This window comes from Pomacea canaliculata, linkage group LG6, assembly GCF_003073045.1.
Source record: "Pomacea canaliculata isolate SZHN2017 linkage group LG6, ASM307304v1, whole genome shotgun sequence".
In the NCBI taxonomy this organism is placed as follows: domain Eukaryota; kingdom Metazoa; phylum Mollusca; class Gastropoda; order Architaenioglossa; family Ampullariidae; genus Pomacea; species Pomacea canaliculata.
The window spans coordinates 5,553,556-5,560,007 of NC_037595.1; the positions used below are offsets into that span (position 1 = coordinate 5,553,556).

The window sequence follows — 6,452 nt, forward strand, 5'->3', positions numbered from 1 at the left end:
TGTAGTGTTCTTATATGAGATTTGAACCCCTGACCATACGACGACATTTGTGACCTGCGTGTCGGATTGCAAGGCTGGCCTAGAGATTTTTTAATTTTGCAAGTCGTTTGCCCTTTCCATTCACAGATTTGCAAGACGGAGGGTTCTGTGTACCGCATTGGAGAAAAGGGCGTTGACTACGGCATGAGCAAGATATTGGTTGGAGGGATTGTTGTATAATTTGTGGCATCATATTGTTCTGACATTTGCACCCAGTCCTGACGAGATAGAAAAGTCAGGCAGGGTTTTGATTCAAGTACATTTTTCGTATGACTTTTCACTGTCAGTTGGTTGATTTAGTATTAAAGTGCTTTCACCTTGGGGTGCCTTTGCACTATGGGGGGAGAGATAGTGGAGAAGGGAACCAAAGTCCCCCAGAGAAACCCGTAATTCAATCCTTGTAAACTAGAAAGGTCTAGAGTCATGCATGGTAAGAAGAGGCACCATTTCTCTTTCGGCATACAGGTTTCCCCTCTCATGTGTTCATCCACTTGTAACCGATTAAAAGCTTTCAAGCACGATCGTGCATGCTAATTAGCGAACTCTCCTGTTCTACCCGGCCCATCCATCCTACCTCCATCTAACCGCCATTCCACCCACTCACCCTTAGGTCTCTTTGGTGTGTGCGGACACAGCTGTGACGCGGTCGTTTTCGAGCCTAGCGGATGAATCGACATGCGTCAGCTTGGCAATGACGTAGCACGATCGTGACGACTGACTTTAACGTCACAAATACTGGTAACTACTTACTGGCAACTTGTAACTGTTCTCGCATGCATCAGCACTTTTCTAGCATGCAGATCCCGCCAAACTATCAACCGCCGGCTCCGCCAAAACCAAACAACGCCGGACTACTGGCCCTCTACACACATATTGAGTAAGTAGAAGCAAATTATTTTTCTTTCGTTTTCGATTTTTCGAAAATAAGTAGCCTGACGAAAAAGGCATCGCCAGGTTCAATGTCGTTTCATAAGTTACAACTCGTGTTGTTTGCCGTCTGCCTGGAAGACAAATCACGGGGAGAGTAGTCTTACTTTGAATAGGAAACAGTTTGTGCAGATGCGAAAATTTGAAAACAGTTTGCCTTTTGCATTTCTTTTCTACGGTAATACAAAAGAAACTGGTTGGTGGACAGGATTTGATTTCTGTCATGGATGCTTTCAAATTTTGATTGATTAGTGACTCAAACTGCAAAGAAAGTAAAAGCGTGTCCTTGTGAGTGTCACACCACAGTTGACTGCAAGAGTGGAAAACGACTTTTGCAACCTCCCCAGTGTAGGCAGTTGATCAAAAAGACGAGAAATGGCATTGTGATTGACAGCATAGGGTTCTTGTCGCAGTTTATTTGAAAAGAGACCAATAATTTCTTCGATGTGTGTCATCCTTATTCCTCCGGTCTGATGCTTTTGTAGAGGTAAATGGCTAAGCAAAGTGTTATGCCTAGATTTTTATCAGCCGTAAGTACAGAAAATCTAAAGTGAGATGAAAATTTACAGAACTTGGGTGGAATACACTCTTCTCTCAACTCGGTATACCTACGACAACCAAGTACAAAGTAAAGTTCGATCTCATCACAGTAATATAACAAATTGCATAGAGAACTGCTGTTTAAAGTACCTAAATTTAGGACACAAGATTCGTCTAAATCTGGCTAAGGTTTCTCTAAAACCTGTATGTCTGAGGTCAGAGAGATATGCACTAGTTGTATGGAAAAAATGTTCGAGAATATTGTCAAATACATCTGCCGCTTGATATGATATATGTCAATGCAATCAAATTACGAATAAAATGCCCTCTAACATTTTTATATCGCGGAAGGAATGAACGCGCGTGCAAGGATGAGAGAGCGTGAATTGGGAAAGAGTAAGTGACGAAAGTTTTCAGAATGCGTGTATGAATGAGTTTAAAAGAGGTGATCAAACTGATTAAAATAGTCATCTCTCTAGTGTAACTCTGCTTAAAAATAAAAAAAGAGAGAATGACTGAATGACTGAATCGCTCACTAACTCACTCATTCTGCTTTGCAGAATGGTACACTACTGGCATCATTTCAAGATGGAATGGATTTGGAACCTGCTGTTGAGACAAGATTCGGTGTGAGATGGGCCTTGGGCCATTTGAAACCTCAGCCACATCTTCCCCGTGAGTATTTTAACAGGCTGGGGTCGTATTTAAATTATGCACTCAAAGATCCAGAAATGTGAAAAGTTCAACCCGCTGCTTCTTTCATATTCTCACTTTGAAAACAGGGTTTTCCCTCTTCAGGGCTAGAATAAAGAATAGCTGTTTGCTACCCTTGTTAATGAACAATTGTCATAGTCATGGTCATTAAAATTGCCAATGTCATTGTTCTAATTGCTACTGCAATTGCAATTATATTTTTATTGCCAGTGTTATTTTAGCGGTACGTTTCATTAACAAAGGTCATTGTAATTTTCAGGGTCATTATTGTTAGGTTAAGCATTCTCTCTGTCACACACACACACACAAAGACTGTGTGTCGCTTAACCCACGTGCAAAACCCGCAGAGGGCAAGGTTCCAGCCGGAGCAGCTGCGCACCCAGGAAAAAAGCTTTTAAAAAGACTCGCTACCCCGGGGTTGGTGTCCGCGAGTCCCTGGCACGAAGGACCGGGCTGTCAGCAACCAGGGTACAGGTAGGCACAGTAAACCGGTCCAACGCGTAGTCCAGAGGTTCTCAAACTATTTCGGACCGCGGACCACTTTACTTAAGTACAAAATATGGCAAACCACCAAGGCCTAAAAATCACTATGTACTATGAATTTCAAATTTAAATTGCCGGATTGCCGCATTTGTTTCATTACAATTCAAAATTAAATGTACTTTTGTGACAGTAGTACAAATTGCAAATTACAAATTGCAATTATGACACCAATCGTCCGACATTTTTAATGACTTAAGACTTGAATCCTACTCCCCTGAAAAAATGGACGAAGGTTTGGGCAAAGTTTTTACATGACGCTTATGTTGGAACTTAATCACACCAATTTTTTCCCGGTTAAAAACAACACTAAAGCACGTCTTACTTTTGTTTGAACAGTTTCCATAGACATCGGGCAGCTTTAACAGCCACTTGCTGCCGTCTTGGACCTGCGCACCCAGGAAAAAGCCTTTAAAAAGACTCGCTACCCCGGTGTTGGTGTCCGCAAGGCCCTGGCAAGAAGAACCGGGCTGTCAGCAACCAGGGTACAGGTAGGCACAGTAAACCGGTCCAACGCGTAGTCCAGTGGTTCTCAAACTATTTCGGACAGCGGACCACTTCACCAATCGTCCGACATTTTTAATGACTTAAGACTTGAATCCTACTCCCCTGAAAAAATGGACAAAGGTTTGGGCAAAGTTTTTACATGACGCTTATGTTGGAACTTAATCACACCAATTTTTTCCCGGTTAAAAACAACACTAAAGCACGTCTTACTTTTGTTTGAACAGTTTCCATAGACAGCGGGCAGCTTTAACAGCCACTTGCTGCCGTCTTGGACCTGTCCTGTGGCCAGTGACCCCTGACCCACGTGACCCTGTGTCTCCGTTTTTCGAGGCTGTTCCCCAGACTACAGCCCGCTTGGGTCCTCGTTGAAGAACCATGTGGTCACCATAGTAAGTTGCCAGCTGCAGAGCACCTTGACCTGAAAGTCATGCTTAGCTGTGGAAGTCGTAATTTACATATTTTACTACTTTACCTTCCAAATGTACATCTAGAAAAAGCAACTCACGAATACCTTACATGCTCTGTGAGTGTGTATGTGTGCGTGGGACATACACCAATAACGACGACCACCACCCCTTCCCGTGCGAACGTCGTTATGACTCAGCACAAAGGGGAGGCCAACTGAAAACTCTTATCTTGACTAGTAAAAGGAACCTTGGAGAACAAATTCCGTTATCCGACATATGGATACGTAATGTAACATACATGTAACCGCCATATTAAAATGCATCTTTAATATAAACACCGAGGGTGGTGTACTTTGAAAGATTCACCCGTAGGATCAGATCTTTTCTTGCATGTGGTGTAAACTCACCGCTTTGACACAGAAAGTAGAAGATGAAAACGCAAACCAGCAGCTGGCGAGGCGCCAAAATATACAAATGCAAAATTGAGATTAAAGACTTGAAACGTTTTTTAGTCTTAAGGTACAAAAATTTAATCTGATTTAACAATTGTTTATTTTATTTTACATTAGTAGTGAAGTTAATATTGAAAATTCATTTAATATATTTGAGTTCTTTCGCAGGTTGCAATCAGTCCAATCTTCATAACCGCTGACGTCGAGACAGTCCGGATTTCTCCTCACATGAAAAGTTTCTCCCCAAGTTTCTAAAGACTCAAAGTGCTACTCGTAGTTCCTTTTTCTTTAAATTCAGAACTTCTGAATATTTCAATTAATTCAAGTTCCAACACAGAGAAAATAGTAAAGAATCTGAAAACAGTGACGGCTTTTGTCTTTTCACCGTTTTGAGATTACAGTTGCATGTGTATGTGTACCAGTCCGAATATCTAAATTTATGTTACTTTCTGTCAGTCTGTCTCTATACGTATAAGGCCATTCACGTCTGTCGTGCCTGTTTCTCGACTGTTGCCTACCTGGTTCAAGATGTGTAGTTTTCCTCCATAGGCTCCATTGCCCATCAAAAGATATTTAAGAAATACACGCATATTCCAGAAACAGCTCGTGGTTCTATATTTGGTGGTCAAGACTTCCATCTTCGAATCGGAAGCCTCATGTATGACTGCCTCCACCACTGTTAACAGCGTACGTGTTACTTCACAAGCAGTCAACGACTTCTTATAAACTGTTTCCTCGGGGTTTTTTCTTTACCACGGGACATGGCTGTTAGGCTCATGCCCCCAACCTGGAGGACCAGAGATCGCGCTTCGTCTGGTCTCTGCCTTTTGCCATAACCAGAATCAGCATGGCGATCATTCTCGACACGACTGGCCCTTCCCATGGGACACCGAAAAAGTCTACCTGACCGCGAAAATGTGCTAATTCTCCAGGGACAATGCTCGTCTACTGAAGGATATTTGTTAGTTTTGCAGTTCTCCTGACGTTAGTTGTCGATATCACATTATTAAATGAACCTTGAATCTTGACATGTGAAGCATTTAATTTTGCATCTTAAAAAAAATGCCATGTTCACTTAATGCAGAGTGGCAAAACAGATCGCTTCACTCGTCTGACTTATGGCCCGTGCTTGCTCTCGGTGGTCCCGGCTACACCAGGGGACACAAATAACATGCAGCATAACATTCTCACAAGTCTTTAGTGTCTACAGGTAGAAAGTGGTCACGATGGGCGTAATGCAAGGGAAATAACTGCAAAATCTCTTAGTCCCTGATGCTATCTATTTTCTTATTACTTCCCTTGCATTGCATGGGAAAGGAGCTTCGCTTCCACCACTTGTATATCTCTGGACTTCTGCCAGTTTGCAGAGACAATCTAGCGATTTAATATCCGAAACCACGCTTAAATTGTTGAAGTCTGCAATAAACCTCCACTTCCCACGAATTTCAGCTGAAAACTGAAAATTCAACACACTGTACGGTAAGGCTTGCGCTTTTGTACCTCCGTCAACACGAGAGTTCGCATCGTCTGCTCTTTCTGTTTCGTGTTGATAATTAAATCGGATGCGAATTCATTTTAGAAGTTAACGCTGAAAAATTTGTCTGCAAGCAGTCCAGTAAACTTATACGTCCGTGCAGTCACCTTCACAGTCCATCGTCGCAAACAACGACATTGAATTATATATGCATTACGACGTTTTGGTCAAAGGCAAACAACATAATATTTAAGATGTCAAAAAATCTACTGCACTGTCAGTTGTATAATAGTATAGCATGTACAGTACATAAGACCTAATAATTTATAGTAAATAATGACGTTTGTCTATGATAGTCGCACAACCTCAACATGAACTTTGTTTAGCGACGTCAATGGTAACAATGCAGTGGTCACGTGAGTTGTATGCTCCAGAAAGTCTGTGAACTTTCTTTTTCCTAGTTATTTTTAATTGGCTTCAAAGAAAACCGTAATATTGGTATAAACTCGTATGCTATATCGAAGAATGAAATTAATCGTTCTCCGATTCACTTGTATCAAATATAAATTAAAATACATAAAAATTGGAGAATTTATACGAATGCTCGTGATTAGACAACTCGTGCAATGCAATCCTGAGAATGAGTGTGTGAGCTTAGCACGTTAGGTGTAAATAAATGCGTTCTGCTGTTGTTGGGTTTTTTTAAAAACCCACACAATGAATTGTGCTTCAAGTTAGTGATGCTCAGATATCAGCTACCTTCTGTAGCAGCAATCAAACGCGCTAATAAAATACCAGCCACGTCTGATCAGCAAAAAATATGCGCGCCATCTCTGTAATCTCTTGAACAAG

The 6,452-nt window shown here is 41.6% G+C and overlaps 1 long non-coding RNA gene across 2 annotated transcripts; it reads left to right on the forward strand.

Moving 5' to 3' along the window:
- The first annotated feature begins 821 nt into the window (after nucleotides 1-821).
- Nucleotides 822-4,484, forward strand: LOC112566510. Of its 2 annotated transcripts, XR_003099610.1 has the most exons (6): nucleotides 822-916; nucleotides 2,067-2,181; nucleotides 2,480-2,694; nucleotides 3,100-3,251; nucleotides 3,492-3,656; nucleotides 4,295-4,484. It is a non-coding gene; the product is annotated as an uncharacterized LOC112566510 (long non-coding RNA). The 2 variants fall into 2 exon arrangements; XR_003099611.1 differs by lacking the exon at nucleotides 3,100-3,251.
- Nucleotides 4,485-6,452: the final 1,968 nt, after the last annotated feature.